Source organism: Tursiops truncatus, chromosome 2 (assembly GCF_011762595.2).
Source record: "Tursiops truncatus isolate mTurTru1 chromosome 2, mTurTru1.mat.Y, whole genome shotgun sequence".
Lineage (NCBI taxonomy): Eukaryota > Metazoa > Chordata > Mammalia > Artiodactyla > Delphinidae > Tursiops > Tursiops truncatus.
This window is the reverse complement of record NC_047035.1, coordinates 98,823,225-98,844,960: the sequence shown is the minus strand read 5'-3', so window position 1 is coordinate 98,844,960 and position 21,736 is coordinate 98,823,225. Positions and strand designations below refer to the sequence as shown.

Sequence of the window (21,736 nt, the reverse complement as noted above, 5' to 3'; positions counted from 1 at the left end):
AACAAAGCAACTGACAAAGGATTAATCACCAAAATATATAAGCAGCTCATGAAGCTCAATATCAAAAAAACAAACAACACAATCCAAAAATGGGCAGAAGACCTAAACAGACATTTCTCAAAAGAAGACATATAGATGGCCAAAAAACACATGAAAAGATGTTCAACATCACTAATTATTAGAGAAATGCAAATCAAAACTACAATGAGGTATCACCTCACACCGGTAAGAATGGCTATCATCAAAAAATCTACAAACAATAAATGCTGGAGAGGGTGTGGAGAAAAGGGAACCCTCTTACACTGTTGGTGGGAATGCATATTGATACAGCATGGAGAACAGTATGGAGGTTCCTTAAAAAACTAAAAATAGAACTACCATATGAGCCAGCAATGCCACTACTGGGCATATACCCAGAGATAACCATAATTCAAAAGACACATGCACCCCAGTGTTCATAGCAGCACTATTTACAATAGCCAGGACATGGAAGCAACCTAAATGTCCATCAACAGAGGAATGGATAAAGAAAATGTGGTACATATATACAATGGAATATTAATCAGCTATAAAAAGGAACGGAATGGGGTTATTTGTAGAGGCATGGATGGACCTAGAGAGTGTCAGACAGAGTGAAGTAACTCAGAAAGAGAAAAACAAATATTGTATATTAACTCATATATGTGGAATCTAGAAAAATGGTATAGATGACCTTATCTGCCAAGCAGAAATAGAGACACAGACGTAGAGAGCTAATGTATGGATACCAAGGGGGAAAGGAGTGGGTTGGGAGGAATTGGGAGATTGGGATTGACACATATACACTACTCATAGTACGTATAAAATAGACAACTGACAGGAACATAATGTACAGCACATGGAACTCTACTTAATGCACTGTGGTGTCCTAAATGGGAGGGTAATCCAAAAGGGAGGGGATATACGTATATGTATGGCTGATTCATTTTGCTGCACAGTAGAAGCTAACAGAACATTGTAAAGCAACTATACTCCTATAAAAAAAAAATTAAAAGGAGTATAAGGGAATGAAAAATTGTTTGCCAACAAATTCAATAGCCTAGATTGAATATATTCTTGTAAAGACAAACTACCAAAACTGAGTCAAGAAGAAATAGAAAATATGAACAAAATCATGATATGTAAAGATATTAAATTAGTAATTTAAAAATCTACCCAGGGTTCTACTCAGCTTTTAAATAAGACTTCACATCAATCATTTTAAAACTTTTTTGTAAAATAGAAAAGGAGGAAACTTTCCCCAATTTATTATATGAAGCCAGTATTACCCTTATATAAAAATCAGACACCACAAAAGAAGCAAACTACAGACCAATATTTCTTATGAATATAGAGGTTAAAATTCTCAATACCAGCAAATACTAGCAAATCAAATCCAGCAATATATTAAAAGGTTTACACACCAAGTAGGATTTATCCTAGGAATGAAAAGTTCGATTAAATTGGAAAATTAATTAATGTGATATTAATAGAAAAAACCCCCAAAACCACATGGTCTTCTCAATAGACATAGAAAAAAATGTGACAAATTCTAACACCCTTTCTTAATAAAAACGCCCAATAAATAAGAAATAGAAGGGAATTTCTTCAACTTGACAAAGGTCATCCATTTAAAACCCACAGCTGTCATCATACTTAACAGTGAAATAATGAATGCTTTCCTCCTAAAATCAAAAACAGGAATATGATGTCTGCTCTGGCCACTTTATTTCAACATTGTATTGGCGATTCTAGCCAGAGGAAAATCAAGAAAAAGAAGTAAAAGGCATTCGGATTGGAAAAGAAGAAATAAAAACTATCTGTATTTTCAGATGACATGATCTTGTACATAGAAAACCCTAAGGAATCCACACAATATACCATTAGGACTAAAAGAAGAATTCAGCAAAGTTGTGGAACACAAGATCAGTATAAAAAATCAATTATATTTCTATACACTATCAAGGAACAATCTGAAATTGAAATTAAGAAAAGCATTCCATTTACAAGAGCACCAAAAAGAATAAAACACTTTGGAATAAATTCGACAAAAGAGCAATATTTACACAATGAAAATTATAAAACATTTTAAAAGAAATTAAAGATCTAAATAAATGGAGAGACATTCCACGTATATGATTCAGAAGACTTAATATTGTTAAGATGGCAGTACTCCCCAAAGTGATCTACAAATTCAACTCAATCAGTATCAAAATCCTGGGTAGTTTTTTTTGCAGAAATTAATAAGCTGATCCTAAAATCCATATGAAAATACAAGGAATCCTGAAAAGTCAAATCAATCTTGGAAAAGAATGAAGTTGAAGGACTCATACTTTTCAATTTCAAAACTTACTACAAAGCTATGCTAATGAAGGCAATGTAGGAGTGGCAAAAGGATACAGATCAATGGAATAGAATCAAGAATCCAGAAACAAAAGAAACTCCTACTTATGGTCAATTGATCTTTGAAAAGGGATAATATAATTCAATGTGAAAAGGATAATCTTTTCAACAACTGATGATGGGACCACTGGGTATCCATGTGCAAAAGAATAAAGTTGAACCCCTCCCTCACCCAATATACAAAAATTAATTTAAAAATGGATCATAGATCTAAATGTAGGAACTAAAACTATAATACTATTAGAAGAAAGCAAAGAGGTAAATCTTCATGACCCTGGATTAGGCAACGGTCTCTTAGATATGATACCAAAAGCACAAGCAACAAAAGAAAAAATAGATAAACTGGACATCATTAAAGTTAAAAACTTTTGTCCCTCAAAGGACACAAGAAAATGAAAAGACAACCCACAAATTGGGAGAAAACATTTGCAAATTATGTACTATTTGATGAAGGCCTAGTATCCAGAATATATAAAGAATTCTTACAACTCAACAATAAAAAGACAACTAATTAGAGAGGCAAAGGATTTGAATTGATATTTCTCCAAAAAAAGACAAAGAAATGGTCAATAAGCACATGAAAAGATGTTCAACATCATTAATCAGCAAATGCAAATCAAAACCACAATAAGATATCATTTCAGTCCCACTAGGATGGCTATAATCGAAAAGGTGGGCAGTAACAAGTATTGGCAAGGATATGAAGAAATTGGAACACTCATATACTGCTGATAAGATATCAAGTGGTACAGCCAGTTTGGAAATCAGTTTGGTGATTCCTCAAAAGTTAAATATAGAGTACCATATGACCCAGTATTTTCCTTCCTAGATTTATCCTGAAGAGAACTGAAAACTTATGTTCACAAAAAAACTTGTACAGTAGCATTATTCATAATAGCTAAAAAGTGGAAACAACCCAACTGCCCATCAACTAATGAATCTACAAAATGTGACATACCCATACGATGCAATATTATAGGCTATAAAAATAAATGAAGTGCTGATACACACTACAACATGCATGAACATTGGAAATATTAGTCTAACTTAAGGAAGCCAGACATAAAAGGCTATACATTATTCCATTTATGTGAATTGTCCAGAATAGGCAAAACCATAAAGATATAAAGTAGTCAAGTAGTTTTCTGGGGTTGGGGAAATGGAGACTGGGGAGTGTATGCTAATGAGTACAAGGTTTCCTTTTGGGGTGATGAAAATGTTCTAAAATTAGATAATGGTGATAACTGCACAACTCTACAAATATACTAAAAAACCACTGAATTATACACTTAGAAGGGTGAATTTATATCTCAATAAAACTGTTATTTTTTAAACTTCTGGCGTACAGTAGGCATTTAATAAATGTTGGTTGGTTTCATTCCCATCAGGCTAAATTTAGATAACAGAGCTGAGGCTACTTCCTGCCCAGGGTTTAACAACTTTTACCCCCCTTCAGCCTTGGCAGTGATCAGGTGGGATAGCCTGAGGGTTGCCAGAGAGGGAAACTGGAAACAGCTGTCCATATCTTTGGGCTGGGAAGAGGAGCTGTGATAAAGAATGGGGAATCCAAAGTTAGGGAACAGAGGCAGATTCTCTCATCAGAGGCCATTCTAGACAATAAACTTGGGAGGAGGGTGGAAAATAAAAGTTGAGACAAGAGACCACTGGCTTGTGATCTGGAGGAAGCTTAATTCAATTAACAGCTTGCTATATCCCCTTCTCTGACTTTCATTTGGCTGCTAGCTTGAATTCTTTTTTTATTAATTTTTTTATCGGAATATAGTTGATTTACAATGTTGTGTTAGTTTCTGCCGTATAGCAAAGTGAGTCAGTTATACATATACATACATCTGCTCTTTTTTAGATTCTTTTTCCATATAGGTCATTACAGAATATTGAGTAGAGTTCCCTGTGCCATACAGTAAGTTCTTATTAGCTATGTATTTTATATATAGTAGTGTGTATATGTCAATCCCAATCTCCCAATTCATCCCCCCCATATATACAATGGACTATTACTTAGCCATAAAAAAGAACGAAATAATGCCATTTGCAGCAACATGGATGGACCTAGAGATTGTCATACTGAGTGAAGTAGAAAGATAAATGTCATATGATATCACTTATGTGTGGAATCTAAAAAAATGGTACAAATGAACTTATTTACAAAACAGAAATAGAGTCACAGATATAGAAAACAAACTTATGCTTGATTTCTTATAGGGAAGGCAGCTATCCCACTGCTTATAGTCACAGTGGACCGAGTCATTTCCCTGCCAGAAAACTGTATCATTTTTCCTATTTTATTGAGGTATACTTGACATATAACATTGTATTTGTTTTAGGTGTACAACATAGTAATTTGATATATGTACTATTGCAAAATGATCACCCCAATAAGTTGAGTTAACATCCATCAACTCACATAGTTACATTTTTTTTCTTGTGATGAGAACTTTTAATACCTAATCTCTTAGCAACTTTCAAATATACAATACAGTTTTATTAACTATAGTCACCATACTGAACATTACATCCCCAGAACTTATTTATTTTATATTTTAGGTAAATAATTATATTACTAGGCATGGCAATGAAGTACAACAAACGAGAGCTGAATTTCTAAAATATCGGGCCCCACACCCTGGATATGAGTGAAAAAGTGTTGAAATGTATTGTGCTGCATTAGCAACAGGTAAACCAGGACTGCCTAAATCTTCATTCGACTCGATCTTTTATGCAGATAAAGAATACTATGTATTTATTCATTTAATCAATAATATTAAACAAATTCTTGTGGGAATAGAACTAAAATGTATTAAGAATTGACTGGTTACTGGGCACTGCCTTAAGCACTGTCACAAACGTGATCCAGAAAAACAAAGCCTAAGAGAGAGCCTTTGAATCTTAGGATGGACAAGAGTGGCCTTTGAAAAGCAGTTTCACTGGAGACGTGAACCAGAGTTGGGAGGATCAGAGTGAGTGGCAGTGAAAAAGTGAAAGCAGTAATGTGAGTGGGCTCCTTTTCCAAGTTCACCACTAAAGGAAAGGATAGATGAGACAGCTTGAGGAAGAGGCAGGGTAAAAAAAATTATAGTAACTTATTTTTCTGATTATATAATGAGGGCCCAGTGTAGATAGGAAGAAGAGAGAAGTATAACAAAAAAATAAAATGGTTTATGATCTTTAAACAAATCTACATTTTCTGCATAAATTCATATCAAAGAAACCTGGACACTAAATTTAAAAGCTAGTATACAGTTTAGATTTCTAACTAATCAAAGTATATTTCTATCAAGGATAAATAAAGAAGGAAAGGTCAAAAGTGGCTTTACTTTTAAGGCAGACGTTTAATTTGAAGGAAAGGTATGAAAGTGACTGAAGCCACTTGGTACTGCTTTGAGATTATTTTCCTTACTGATAACAAGAAACTTGTTGACAGAAGATCTAGAAACTTAGAATAAAAACACAGTGGCACTCCTGGGGATGCAATGTACAGCATGGTGACTACAGTTAATAATACTGTCTTGTATGTTTCAAAGTTATAAGACAGTAGATCTTTAAAGTTCTTATCACAAGAAAAAAAAATCTGTTAACTATGTGTGGTGATGGGTGTTAACTAGACTTATTATGGTGATCGTTTTTGCAATAAATACATCTATCGAACCATTATGTTGCACACCTGAAACTAATATAATGTTCTATGTCAATTATATCTCAATTTAAGACACAATAAAATAAACATATAGGAGCAAACAAAAAATTCTATTCCCATTTAATAATCAAAATTAGAAACTTCATTTATATTTTAGGCTTCTCCTCTCTATATGTGGCTCAGATTTGCTGCACCCAAAGCAGCCTGCAGTCAGAGAAGCCAGAAATCAGGAAAGGGAATATGATTATTTTCCTTTTCATTGCATTTCTACTGCTCCTCTCATAGTTTTACTACTCTCCAAAGCTGGAGTGCAGAGGGAGAGGAGAGGAAAGCAGGGCAGGAAAATTCTTACTTAACTGATGCTGATGCTGGCTGCCATTGGCTCCTTTTAGACTTGGCAGATGTTTAAATCTGGCTCTTTCTCTCTTAGATGATGTTTGGGTTATTTTGCAAACCTTATCACCATGACCACCACTCTGCATGTGTCCAATCCATCTCTATTCCAGCTAGTCATTTGTGATTTCTTCCATACCCTGAGGATTCTGCGGGTCCACTTCTGGCCTACTTCTACTGAGGCTTCCTCCTGGGCAGGAACTAAGACAACCCCAGACTGACTCTGTCACATTACCCACCGAGATCTGGTCCATGGGAAACCTCACAACTCTTGTTGTGACAGACTCTAAAGGGCACTGATTTCCCAACTGCAGCCATTGGTGACTTCCTCTTAAGCCCTCATTTTTTAGATTTTTCAAGCATTATTCTGACACCGGTCTTCTGAATCCACCAAACGCCAGGGAGCACATATTAAGCTCTTTCAGTGGTTTCCCTAAGTTCCTCTTTCTTGCCTTGACGTGAAGGGGAAACACCCAGACCCTCAGGCTCTTCTCACCATGCATGGTATAATCATACTTATAAATTTATATAAAATTACATGTGCATATATTAAAAGTTTTAAATAAAAAAGAAATAAGGCATTTAAAGAGCCAAGCACAGTGCTAGGAAGATGGTAAGTACTGAATGAATGTTAGCTATTATTGCTAAATATTAGTTTTCCTGAAAGGGCATCTATATGATTGTTAAGAAACAGAAAAAAAAGCGTCAGTTCTTAATTGCCTAGCTAGCTACACACCAGTAAATCGATTCCCATTATTAAAACAACTATAGTTACAAATGTGAAGGACTATCTCGTGTCCCTTATATATATATATATATATATAGAGAGAGAGAGAGAGAGAGAGAGAGAGAGAGAGAGAGTATATGTTTACAACAAAGATGGAATGACATAGTTAAATGAGATCAGTACATCTGCCAAGGCAAAGGAAGTGTTACCAAAACATGAGACTTCCCTGATGGCGCAGTGGATAAGACTCCACACTCCCAATGCAGGGGGCCCGGGTTCGATCCCTGGTCAGGGAACTAGATCCCACATGCGTGCTGCAACTAAGAGTTCGTATGCCACAACTAAGGACCCTGCATGCCACAACTAAGGAGCCTGCCTGCTGCAACTAAGATAAATAAATATTTTTTTAAAAATGAACCATTATGAAAGAAAAACTAAACATACATGGCACAGCATGTTGAACATTGTTAGGATCTTTAAAAAAAACTAAACAGGGTGGCATGATCAATAGAGCAATTTTGGTGCCATCTAAAAATTTTTTTGTAAATGAGGTGGAATATAAATGAAATAAATTATAGTAGCTGTAATTGTTCCTTGCAGATCACATAATCAACATGGCAGAGGCAATTTGGTGGGTCATTAAAATGGCTAAAATGATCAAATTGCCTCTGCTGTGTTCTTGTTATTTGGGGCAGCCAGATTTAACCAGAGACACTCATGCATTCCATATTCATGCCTTCATTCATTCAAAAAATATGCACCTACTATGTGCAAAGTGTTTTCCTAGAGCCTGCGTTGGATATAAAGAACTATAATACAGTAATTTGCCTTAAGGCATGTACTGTCTAGTTGAAGAAGGTGAACAAAGCATGCTGTCTTTCAATTTAGAAATTTTGTGGCAAACTAAGCTAGCTAGGTAGAGTGTTAGGTACTTGTCATTAGGAGAAACATTTGCTGTTACTGTCAAATTCCATACATATTTTCAAATTCAAGGTGTCTATTTTCAAGTTTGTTGTTGGGTAGTAAAAGATACATATGGTGAAAAATTATTCAAAAGAGTATTTGTTTTTAAATATTGTGTGTATGTGCATTTCTTACATACCAGGACACAAGAAATGCCCTAATCTTCAAAGACACTAGTTTTTACTTCATTAGCTTATTATTTCACTTCCTTTTCCAATTTACCTCTACGTCCATGGCATGCAGTATATCGAATTTGGTAGAGAAATTCTAAGCCAACATAATACTTGGCCAGATATCATTCCCTGTTCTCTTTACAGAATTTCTGCAGTATTTTCTCTAAATGTTTTTTTTTCCTATGACATAATCTCTCTTCCTTTTTTGTTGTTGTTTCCCAATAGGAATCTAAATTTGTAACCTAATAGGGATCTAAAAATCCTTACTTCAGCAGCTTCTAATCTGCTACTGAATTCTTCCCAGACCCATGATTTAACATCTGGGTTCAATATTCTAATCTTCCAATGAGGACTAGAGCTCAGCTTTACTTGCTTCTTTCAACCTGGGAAAGCAACTCAAAAAAAAAAAAATTGAACTCATCAGCTTCCTGATTTGAGATCTTTGTAATACAGCTTCATTATTTTGACATGAATTCCCCAGACATCAGACTCAGCCATATTCAAATTTAAGGGCAAAAACATCCCAAAGACAAACATAAATTCCTTTTGGATTGCTCAACCTCTACTTCTCCTGATGCAGATAATTGAGTTGACAGTATATTTTACACAATGAAAAGTGTAAAAGGACCTTTGGCTAGCAATTAGCTTTTTATATAACTTTGAGATATTGTAGACCAAAGAGATAGCATACAGACTTGTTAATAATTCTTTTTAATGTTACATTTAAAATAACTTTAAAATTGGGTCATAATGAGTGATTCTTGAAAAATCCCCAGTTATTTCAATTGCCTAGCTTTAAATAATGCTGAAACACAATGGCTTCATCTTGAAAATTTGACAACCAAATTGATACTAATTAAAGCCGTGTGTGCAATTTTCCTAGGGCTTTAAAACAAAATGGAATTTGAAACTCAGTGACAAACTAGAATGACTGTCACAAAATTAGATAATTAGAAGATTTTAAAAGAATTCATGTAATACAGTAGACAGCAGGTAGCTCTACAAAGTACTATACGGAATGTAATTTATGTGAATTTTTAAAAGGTATAATACCAGAGTGCATTTAGCAGTACTTAACACTTGTATGAGCTTGACCCTGAGGTATACTGGGGCTGAATCCCGGATGAGACAGGAAGAGGAACAGATCCACGTATAAGTTGGGTCATGGGGCTGGAAGCTAGTGTTCAAATGGCAAATTCTTCACTGATTCAGACTGGCAATGAAAGTTGGTCCATTCCAGTGGGCAAGGGTATAGAGATTAGAAAATAATGAAGTCAGAAGAGGTAGTGGTTTGGGGTTTCGGCAGCAGAGTCTAACAAAGCCTTAGTTTACGGAGCACAGGATTCAGCACCTCAAGAGTGGGCTGTTAGGGTCCCATTCACGTGGATTTGGTTCAGTCCTCCTGTTCCAAAGGGGAACTTGAGTTCTGAACAGTTAACTGAGACAGAAATCCAGTCAAATGGCCTGGAAGAGCATAGAAGGATGAGCAGAGCCTGGGCTTCGGGCCATATGAGAAGCCAGGGCTCTTCCCAGGCACACAAAACCCAGGCTGAAAGCAGTAAGATGAATCCCATATTCCAACGACTCTGGTTTGAATCTGATTTTAAACACTGCCTGTTAGGAACAAAGATAAAAGCAATGGCTGCAAGAGAGTCAGGAACCTGGTTTAGCTGAATGTCAGGCTGAGGGTATTGGTGCCTTCAAAAGAGCAGGGCTAGTGAAGGCAGAGCCTATAAAACTCAGTCCTCAAGAAGTGATTCGTGACGTAGAAAGGATGGAAACCCAAAAGGAATGGTTTGTACTTATATACATTCAAAAAAGGATGCTGATTGGGCTTCCCTGGTGGCGCAGTGGTTGAGAGTCCGCCTGCCAGTGCAGGGGACACGGGTTCGTGCCCCGGTCCGGGAAGATCCCACATGCTGTGGAGCGGCTGGGCCCGTGAGCCATGGCCGCTGAGCCTGCGCGTCCGGAGCCTGTGCTCCATAATGGGAGAGGCCACAACAGTGAGAGGCCCGCGTAACGGAAAAAAACCCAAAAAAAAAAAAAAAGGATGCTGATTAACTTGTACATCCAGTTAGGACACCAGAGTGGTGTCTCCTTAAGAATACTTGGTGAGAAGTTTTTTAAACCCGGAATGTTATAAGAGCTAATAGTAATGGCTACATTTACTGAGCACCTCAGTTGGGCCAAGCACTTTTCGTAAATTATCTATAATGCTCTCAACAACTGACAAGGTACTTAGACTTACTAGTATTTTACAGATACAAAACTAAGACTCAGAGAGGTACAGTAAAGGGTCCCCAGCCACTCAGCTAATAAGGTGCTGCACTGGGTCTGGTTTCAGTAAAGCAGTTGAGAAAAAATAGGCTTATCTTACGGAATAAAATATGTACAGTTTATTACCAGTTAAGCAAAAAAAAAAAAAAAAAATTTCATTTACGTGTATAGTTCAGCTTACTTTAATATATGTATAGCAAAATGAAAATAAAACACAGGCTTTGTTACTGTGATGATCTAATGCTAACTGGTCCTTTCTCATTTGGATATTAGTGAAATCTTTAGATAATGTCTACGCTTCTCAATCTGTGTCTTGGTTTCTTAGTATTTGCCTTTTTACTCTCCCAATTGGTCTACCAATTGGGATGTATTGGTAAATGTATTACCCCAGTTACTAAACTAATCCTAAGTGAAACAGAACTTGTGTTTAAAATCTGCTAGTATTCAAATTCCAACTTAAATTTCCTTCATATCTTTGGGTCACAGTCATGTAGCCTCCTCCTAGCTCCCAATATCAACTAACACCTGACGACAGGGAAAACTAAGGTATGAGGTGATATTATTATCTAGGATAATAAAACTTCAGACGAAAATTACCACAGATCTTTAAAAATCATAAAGACAATGTTATGGATGCCCTACTACATCCATTCACAAAGAAGTTTCAACGTAAAGAAACATTTTAACATTAGAAACTCAATTTCAGAGATAAAAATATATAGTACAGGAGTTGTATCTGTGCATCAGATAAAGAAGGATTCAATACAGATTTCCAAGCAAAATAATATCAGATGTGTCAACAAAAGCATACATTGGGCATCTGAAGGGAGGAGGAGGGTGAAGGTTAGGGGTGAGAGGGGAATATCTGTCCCTGATGCAAGAAAGAGAAGGAAGGAAAAGAAGCAGCATCAACAATAGTCTGAATGGAAAAGCAGACTTTGGTCACGGCAGGGCAGATGCCAGGTCCCAGAAAATGCTGCTGAAACTAAACATCTCTTTGTCAGTCCATCCGACCAGCTCCCCCGCCTCCCAACTCCAATCACATGTACTGATGGGCGGCACTCACTTGGTCCTAGTGATGGTTCCAGAGCTGGAGATGAGACGCCAAGCCAAGTATGAGAGTTTAGCCAAATGAACACTTAGGAGGAACAGTGTCCACACAAGACTGCCATCACTTAGGACACCAGTTGCAAATGTGGGGCATTCCCCAAACCACACTCAGTTTTGATAATTCGCTAGAAGGACTCAGTATGCACTGAAAGCTGCTACACCCACAGTTATGGGATCTTACAGGGATTAAAATCAGTCAAGGGAAGAGATGCATGCATAGGGCAGAGTCCAGGATGGGTCCAAATACAGAGCTCCTGGTTGTCCTCTTCATATGGAGCCATGGACAGCGTTAACTCCTTATGGCCATGTTATGTGACAATACACATGGCCAGCCAAGGAAGCAAACCCCAGTCTTCGGTGTTTAGAGTTTTTACTGGGGCTCCATCACACACTATCTACATGGCTGACCTTCACTCTCCAGCCCTTCTGGGAGGTTGGGCTGATATCTTTAGTCTCCAGTCCCTTCTGGAGACAAAACTGAAAACTCACGGCCCAAAGCCCCCATCATAAACCACATTTTTAGACGGATAATTAGTGGGCCAAAACCCTCAGGCAACAATACTCCAATCAGGCAGGACATTCCAACGGGCTAGAGATCACCTCCCTGTAGTTGAGGGAAAGGCCAGACCACTCTCTGTGTAAGATTAATTTTCTACTGCATACCAGGCCAACCAGAATTCTTCCCCAGGAATTTTCTCTTTGGAGATGGAGAAGAGGGGACTTCGTTAGTCGGGATCCCTAGAAGCATAGCAAGGACTCTTGTGTAAGTGATTTACTGAAGGAGTGTTCTCAGCAGAAAGTATCAGGATGTAAGGGAAGCACGATAGTACAGGGGAAGATGCTAAGCAAAGAAATGGTTTCAGCTGAAGTCTAGCCATAGACCAGGGGCATGACATCGATTGCACCTCAGACCTGACCCACCTTGAGAAGAGGCTTTGTATCTCCAAAGCAGTCAGCCATTGGCTTTGGGCCACCACGGGGGAGGGGAGGCATTATTTCCCAGGCATTACTGGGTGAAGCAGCAACTAGTGTCCCAAGGCAATTCTCCAGAGTTGGGTGCAGCTGTGAGCCAGTATCAATAGGCACACAGGCAGCAGCTCAAGAACAGATGCGCTGACCTGGAAAAGCAGGTATGGGTGGGCCACCAATAGCAATGACTGTAGTCCACACCTTGTACTGCTCACATCAGTGTGCTGTCACAGTGAGTTCACTCCGCCCAGTCACGGCTTCTCCAGCATTCTGGAGCATTCATTTCCCCAAAAAGGAAGGTCAGCGGGACAGACTTTAGTCCTCTGCTGCTACATTTGATCACAAGGCCAGATACTCATCATCTCACTCCTCTGCCGCTCATTCTAGATTCTCCTCTCCACTGGCAAGGGTTTCCACTGGATTAGGTTTGCCTGGTGTAGTATCTCAGACCCTCATTGTGAGCAGGGCTAAGGCCCTTCTCAGGCTATGATTGCTATTTTCATCTATTTACAGTTAAAATCAGGCAGGAGAATAATAGATGCCACAGCAGATCACCTGAATAGCGAAGCCATTTCCCCCTGCTCCTTTAGATATCAACAGTTCTACCTCTTCATAATGATGAAGGTTATTACCCTTGCCAGTGTGGTAGTTACTTTCTTTGCCTACCAACTGCTGTAGAGGGACAAGGATTGCAAAGTGACCAGGAAGTAGTTATAGCTTTAGGTTTAGAGGTACTCTATGTTCCTTGGTGGAAGGACCCACCCCCCTGAAAATTCAGAACTCTCAACCCTCAGATTCTAAACCTGAAAGGATAGGAAGACAAATTCTCCAAGTGGGTCATTGAGAGTGATGCTGAGTAGGGATACTACTATTTCTACCCCTTAGAACCTTAAGCTATGCATTCTAACTACCTGAGACATAGCTCCATATAATAATCATCACTTTAGTATGTACACAACATTCTAAAGAACAGCGCTCCTTTCTCACTCGGGAGTCATCTCCCAGCTAGCACCTCAGCAAAAGCTTCAAAAAGCCATTCCACCACATTATCAGGCTGACAGCTCCCGGGTCATGCTATATGTGGTAGGACCAGTGGATTCTATATTCAAACGCAAGTTGTCTCTTCTCCTTTGCCATAAGATGGGTCCTTTGTTCTAAGGAGATATTATATGGGATCTTATGTCAGTTAATCAAAATCTATGAGCCGTCAAAGAATACAGTTAGATTAGGTTCTGTAAACGAGAAAGACACACCCATACCCAGAACGATCATAGTTAGAACGAATTTTTGATCTTTCAAAGGTGGACATTATCTCATGTAATCAACTTGCCACCAAATGACTGCAAGGGAGACCAAAGGGTCTCCTTACGGCTCCTCTCATCCCAAGCAAAAACAAGCATCGTTGACTCTTCAGCAACATACCACAGTCCATGGTCATGACCAAGTCCAATAGTATCCTTCTTCTCCTGTTCAGACTTGCAACCGCTCTGACCCAGAAGACCTTTCGCATATGTATTTAGAAAAGTGTCTCAGTCTACATTACAATTTGTATAAATAAAGAATTCTAAATTTATCTAAAGCTCCTAGGTGCATTAAAACCATTTCCTTACTTATAAACGGCTTCTATTCTCTTTCCACTTTGTTAGTTCTACTTTTGAATGCTCTTTGCTAGACAAAATGGAAGGAAAATAGGAGTTACCAAGTCCTGTCTTCCTTAGTAAACATTGCTTAACCTGCTAAAATAGCTAAAGTGTGTCTTTTCAATCATTTTAATCCAATCATCTAAACATCTTTTTTTAAAATGGGAGATGGGGCACTTTTCATGTCTTTAGTATATCTTATCTATTGAACTCCAGCCTTCCAGTCTTAAACATTCACAGCACATTTTGTTGTCTTTGAATTATGTGACACACCCTCTATTTTGTTTTAGATCATTTTAAAGCCTGGGCTTATCACAAAGCTCCCTATATAGCTGATTTTATTTCTTTGTATGCTGGTTATCTCACTTTCCCAATGATATAATTAATGATTGCATAGTGATAATTTTATAAAAATCTCATATATTTTGAACCATATTCTTTTATAGATATTCTAACCCTAGTATCCACAACATATGGATAATCTTGGCATGTGGCCAAAAACTCATGGATGCTGAAATCACTAGGGAGGTCAGAGTCTGTACTTAAAGTAAAATAAATTTTTGCCTTTGACAATCCCATTTTCAGTTCCAAAGCCAGAGGAACCATAGAGGACATGGTCTCTCTCTTCAGAGATTCCAATCTCACATTATCCTCGGGTCTTTGTTAGTCAGATTTAAGTCCATAGTGGTATTTTCCATTATTGTATGAGAATGTTGCCTCAGGTCTGGCATGCATCTTCACAAATCTCTTTCTTTTCATTAGATTCCACAAAAGTCCAAACTTAAGTTACTTTAAACACTGTCATGAATTCGATTTGGTGGTTTTCTTTATATTTTTCACATAAAATCATCCACCTACCCCTGAAATCTTGTCCTCTTTAAAACTATAATATTTTCTGAAGAATAAATTCTGTGTTCCAGGCTATAAAATTCCAACATGATCAAAATGCTCTGGAAATTCAGAGGTGGGGCAAACTGGAAAGGGTAATGGCTTTCTAAATCAAGAATGGGTTATAACCCATCTTTGCTTGAGATGGAATGAGGACATAGTTCAAGAAAACAGGAAGAACTGGAAACACTCAAGATGTGTTTAGAAGACAAATGAACTAGTTTATCTGGAAGGTTTCCAGAATCAGATGTGAGAGTTAAATCTGGAATGAAAAAGTGGAGAATTTACATGCCAAACTAAGAATTAGGATAATATCCTGGAGTGAGAAGGAAGTCTTCAATGGTGTTTAGGAAGTGAATTGATGGCATTAAAACTTTATTTTGGGAAGATGTGTGATGCATTAAGCAGAACTATCAGAAGGAGAATTAATGATAGTAAAGAAATTTTGAAGTTATTCAAGCATGAGGGAATAAGGCCTCATACTGATGGTAACAAAAATGGAAATAATGAATAGATGGAAGGCCTATTTCAAAACACAGGGCTTGTTTGGCTGTTCCTAAAAAGGTTAACCATAGCATTACCATATGACCCAGCAACTCCACACCTAGGTATATATTCAAAAAAACTGAAAACAGGTGTTCAAACAAAAACTTGTACACATATGTTCATAGTAGCATTATTCATAGTAATCAAAGAGTGGAATCAACTCAAATGTTCAAATAATGAATGGATAAACAAAATGTGGTCTACCTATACAATGGAATACTACTTGGCAAATAAAAGGGATGAAGTATTCATACATGCTATAACATGGATAAACCGTGAAGATATTATGCTAAGTAAAATAAGCCATATACAAAAGGACCAGTATTGTATGATCTCATTTATTTGAAATATTTGGAATAGGCAAATCTGTAGAGACAGAAAGCAAATTAGTGGTTACCAGGGACTGGGGTAAGGGGATGATGGGGAGTGACTATGTAATGAATACAGGGTTTCTTTTCAGGATGATGAAAATGTTCTGGAACTAGATAGTGATAACGGTTGCACACCACTGCGATTCTTAATTCCACTAATTGTACATTTTTAAATGGCTAAAATGGTCAGTTTTACGTTATGTGTATTTTACCACCAAAAAATTCCCAGAAAACAAAAAACACAGGGCTTGCTAAATGATTGGAAAGGTTAAGGAAAAGGGATGAGCCATGATATTATCATTTGAAGTATGGTTGACTGGGATACAGATGACACCATTATCTGAAAGAAGGAAATTAATTAGGGGATTTATTTAGGGGAAAACTATGTGGCAGGTCCCTCCCTAAATGGCAAGAGGGGAGGTCATAGGGGTCAAAATTAGCTTTCCTTTAGCTGGCTTGTTTACTGTGAGTGGTTAAGCCTTATACCCAATAATACACAATGAAGGTGGAGCTGATGCCTGCTGATTTATGAAGGAGGAGACTTCCACCTAAATGCTTCAGATACTGCCTCACCGACTGTGAAGGACAGGACATACCATCTAGATTCCCCTTCATGGAAAGAGTTTGTAACTCCAGCTGCTGGAAGTGCTGTCAGCAGGCAGCCTTTAGCTGTCAGCGCTTATGGGGTCCGCCTCAGGCACAGATAGTGCCTAGCCCAAGGTCATGCTCTTTCCAGAGCAGCTCATAGCCATGACTTATTAACAGGGGAGTATAAAGGCCCTGCCAAATGGGCCCAATACAGGAAAACTCTGATGGGCTATTTTAGCTCCAGAGCTCCTCCCTCCCTTCCACAGCTATTGATCACAATGGCACTCCCTAATAACAACCTGTACCCTAAACTCCAATTCAGTATGCTTCCCAGAAAGTCCAACCTGCAATAATTAGTGCCAGGGTGGTCTAAAACACAGATAAGATAGGGATCTAGAGTTAGTTCATTCACTACCTGCTCGGTAAAGAGGATGCCATCACTGACAGCAAATGAAGCATGGACAGCCTCTGGAGGCAGGGAGCTCTGCAATGGTCCAAATTTCCACTCGTGGTGAACTGGGAAGGCATACCAGTGGAAAGAAATAACCTAGCTGGTCTGATGTATTAGACATTTGAGAAATATGGATACATTAGTAACTGCAAGGACAATGGAATTCCATAGCTAATGCTAAAGTGGATTGATGCTCTAGAAAAAGACAACAAAAGGCTGAGAGCAATTAACACACAATTGAGAGTCAAATGGAAAACCAGGCGGCCCCTTAGCAGCATACAAAGTGGCTCTCCTTTCCTGAAGTAGGAGGGCATAGAAAACTTAGGACCAGGCCCAGAACTTAATTGTTAGAGTAGGTACTTTCCAAAACAGTTCAACTTTCAAACAAGACAGGTCAAGACACTATTTGAGAAAGAATTGGGCCTTAACACTTAGAGTGGGGAAGTCTGGGTTGATACCCTTGAAAATATCAAATTCTCAGGTTTCCTGAAAGCTATCAGGCTACAGAAAGGGCCCAACCCTCCCTATTCAGAGCTACCATGCGTCTCTTGCTTTAAGAAAATGCAGATTTCTCTCTCCTGCCAGACAATATGTGCTCCTCTAAGAATCTGTAAGGTAGGCAGTTGGGGGAATGATTCTGATGGGGGTCAAAGCAAAACCCAGCTGGGGACATGTTGGGCCTAATAAGGACAGAAAGGAAATGCGGGAGCCAGCCAGCATGGGCTGGAAAGAGCTTGGGAAGTATGCCTGGGACTGTATTCTGGAGTGCTTGATCAAGAGGATTAGAACAAAAGATTGTAAAAGGAGTTATTTATTAAATGCTGAGATATAGGATTTAACAACTATAGCAAAGATCCCAAGAGGGAGTGTGAACTCACTAATTGGATAGCACATAGAAGCATGCAAAAAATGATGGTGCATAATAAAGGAAGTCAAAATGCCAGAATCCCTGTGGCAGATGGAAAAGGGGATTGAAAGGCACAAGGAAATAAGCATCCTAGAGTAGATATACCATATCATACAAAGAACAAACCAAAAAAAACCCTCTAGTTATGTTCAATGGGAAGACCTGAAGGATACACAATTTACCGAGACCATACGGACGTGCTGGTGAGAGGAAGACAAGATTCCCTGTAAACTTCAGTGTTGGTTCTCTTTTGTATGCATGTACTCTTGATAGGAGAGACAATTAGATAACCAGGTTTACTCATGGCAATAGGGATGATAAGGTCCCCAAAAGATAGAGGACAGGTGGTAGTACTTAATGATCAGAAGCCAGGTTGATGCAATTATTGTAATGAATGGCAAGTTCAGGCTGGGAACTGAGAGGAACTGACCCATGGAGAATTATGGAGATGGTTAGTATGATACAGTATCCCCAGCAACAAAACAGATGGACAAAACCAAATGCACTATTCAACTTGTACCATCAGAAGAGAGCAAGGATAACTAATTAGGAGGCTGAGGACAGTTGTCCCAACAAAACTTCATGATCGGGACTTCTCTGGTCCAGTGGTAGAGAATCCACCTTACAACACAGCGGACGCAGGTTCGATCTCTGGTCGGGGAACTGAGATCCCACATGCCGTGGGGCAACTAAGCCCGTGTGCCACAACTACTGAGCTCGGGCACCTCAATGAGAGAGCCCTCGTACCACAAAACTACAGAGCCCATGCACTCTGGAGCCTGCACGCCACAACTACAGAGACCATGTGCCCTGGAGACTGCGAGCCACAGCTAGAGAGAGGACCCGCAAGCCACAACTAGAGAGAAGCCCGTGTGCCACAACGAAAGATCCTGCGCACCACAATGAATGATCCCACGTGAGGTAACTAAGACCTGACGCGGCCAAAAATAAATTAAAAAAAACCAAACAACTTCATGATCTTTTGCCCTGTTTTCAAAATTAAACCAGTTTTTTGGACCAGAGGATGCCAGCTCCTCAGAAGGAATAGCCCTACAACAGCAGGGCAAATGTACATAGTAAAAATCTTTTCCCACTGGGACCTAGGGACATTTACTCAGATACACATGTACTGGGAAAAGGGAACTGTCCAAATGTTTCAGAGACTGCTGAATATTGCTTTTAGACTTGGTAGTCATGTCTAAAAACAGCAGAGGTGCCAGCTGAGGATGACAAACATCTGGACTGAGACAAGCTGCAATTACAGGGCTGTAGTTCACCTCACTAACATTCCTCTTCTAAGTTTTCTCCAGTAGGAGAGGTCCATCAGAATCCTAGAGGAGCTTCCTTCCGGTCCTATTTTAAGAAGTAGATTTGAGCTGTGCAGAGGGTATATAGCGATAGACACAAAACTGTGATGCCCAGACCCCTGTTTAGAGAAGGACTTTGCTGCCCAGTCACTAGCTTTTTTGGACCCAGCTCTTAGCTCTTTCCAGGATTGCCTCAGCTGCAGAAACATCCCTCACCCAAGGTCACAACCCTTCTCAATGGCACACATCCAATGACTGATTGACACTAAGAATAAGGGCCCCATCATTTCCACCCCAAATAAAGCAACTCTGACGATTAGCTCCAGAGCTCTCCCTGGCATTGGCAAAAATGTCATCAAGCCTGCATTACGGTTTGGTTTTTCTCTTTGCACCTACCTGCTTCTTTTTTTCCCGCTACAGGTATTAATCCTGAGGGTATTCTGTAATAAACACCTTGCACTCTAAACTCTAACTCAGAGTCTGCGTCCTGGAGGACCCAACCTACAGTAGCTACCTTCTCCAAATCAAATGGAAGGAGACAAGTGTTGAGTGGTTGGTGGTAGTAGAAAATGGGGTATTGGGTCCCTGGGTTTTAAAATTTGCTCCCTTCTCCATATAAAGCTTCACTCTCTAGACCTTCAGGTGGTAGTTAGAAGATCTACCCCACTCACTTTGAAAATGTCCCTATCTTTAACCTGCTCTATTTCCATCTGCACATTCTGCAGTGTTTGCTTCTCCATTTCCTTGGAATCTGCCACCTGTCCCTACACAACTCATCAACTCCTAAACCCTTCTTGGGACCTGTTGCATATCTACTGCATGTACAAAATCTATTTTGCATCACCCTCATGGGACTTAGGGGTGTAAAGGCAACCAAAGGAAACAGAAAGCTTATGCTGTCTGCTGTGCCATGAGTAAAAAGTCCTTTGTCTCTGACCCAAGAGTCTTGTGTCTTCTGCCAGCATCCCTGAAAGTTTCAGGCTGACGTTTAGCATGCAAGTAAGGCTCGGTTTCAGATCCTTCACTGCTCTTCACACATTTTTTTTTTAATAAATAAATTTATTTATTTATTTATTTTTGGCTGCATTGGGTCTTCATTGCTGGGCGTGGGCTTTCTCTAGTTGCGGTGAGCGGGGGCTACTCTCCATTGCGGTGCACGGTCTTCTCATTATGGTGGCTCCTCTTTGTTGTGGAGCATGGGCTCTAGGCGTGGGCTTCAGTAGTTGCGGCATGCAGGCTCAGTAGTTGTGGCATGCAGGCTCAGTAGTTGTGGTGTGCAGGCTTCAGTAGCTATGGCTTGCGGGCTCTAGCGCGCAGGCTCAGTAGTTGTGGCACACGGGCTTAGTTGCTCCACAGCATGTGGGATCTTCCCAGACCAGGGCTCGCACCCGTGTCCCCTGCATTGGCAGGTGGCTTCTTAACCACTGCACCACCAGGGAAGTCCCACTGCTCTTCACACTTTTGTCCCATGAAAAGTTGGGAAAAGAATGGGAGCAGGAAGTTTCCACTCTACCTGTGGCTGGGATTCTTCTCAATAATCATAATCAAACAACGATCAACCTTGAAGTTTAATTTATTTTAACACATCTCTCTACACAAAAGACTTCTATTTCTCTTACTGGCATAACTTAGATTTTATTTATTACAAACGTAGGCCTTATGTTAAAAGAACATAACATCCTCCTTGACCTGGGCTAAACTACAAAACATTCTGACATTAAGTAACAAGGGACACTCTGCTCATGTTGCTTTTCCCTGTTTCTCCCCTGATTAGAGGAAAAAGAGTACAGAGGTAGTTGTCCCAGCTGGCTCTCTCTGTCTCAGTGGGAATATAAGTGGTATGGTAATAAATAGGCCACATTTGAGGTGATAGTGGAATACCCAACTAGAAATTTCCAGTAAGCACTTGGATGGAACTTGAGGAAAATGTCAGATTTAGAGATAAAGACGTAGTAATTTGAAAGTTAGTCACAAGCTTGTATAAGATATGCAACTTATTCTATTTTTTTACATTTCAACTTACTTTCTGATCGTGACTTACTTTCTGACTCCATTCCACTGGGATGACAGGAAAGTTGATCTCAGCCACTCTTAAGGATGCCCTTCTCCCTGGGTTGTACCATAATTTCAAGGTCTTATACAGTGCCAGGGCATGGAGGGGAACTTACACAGTTCCCACTGGGAGTCCATTGTCCTGTTTCCATGGACCCTCCAATTCTAGAAGATCTCTGCTGCTTTTGTGCCAATTTAGTGCCTGGGAATCTTTTTCAGACTGCTTATGTTCCATCTGTCTAGATGCTCCAAGAGCCATTTCTCTCTAGCTGCTTTCTTTCTCTGTGCTGTCTCCCTG

The 21,736-nt window shown here is 39.3% G+C and overlaps 1 protein-coding gene across 7 annotated transcripts in view; it reads right to left on the bottom strand.

The window, feature by feature from the left end:
• TEX9 (testis expressed 9) overlaps window positions 1-21,736 on the bottom strand; it is a 215,369-nt gene that overhangs the window by 139,387 nt on the left and 54,246 nt on the right. The window lies entirely within an intron of this gene.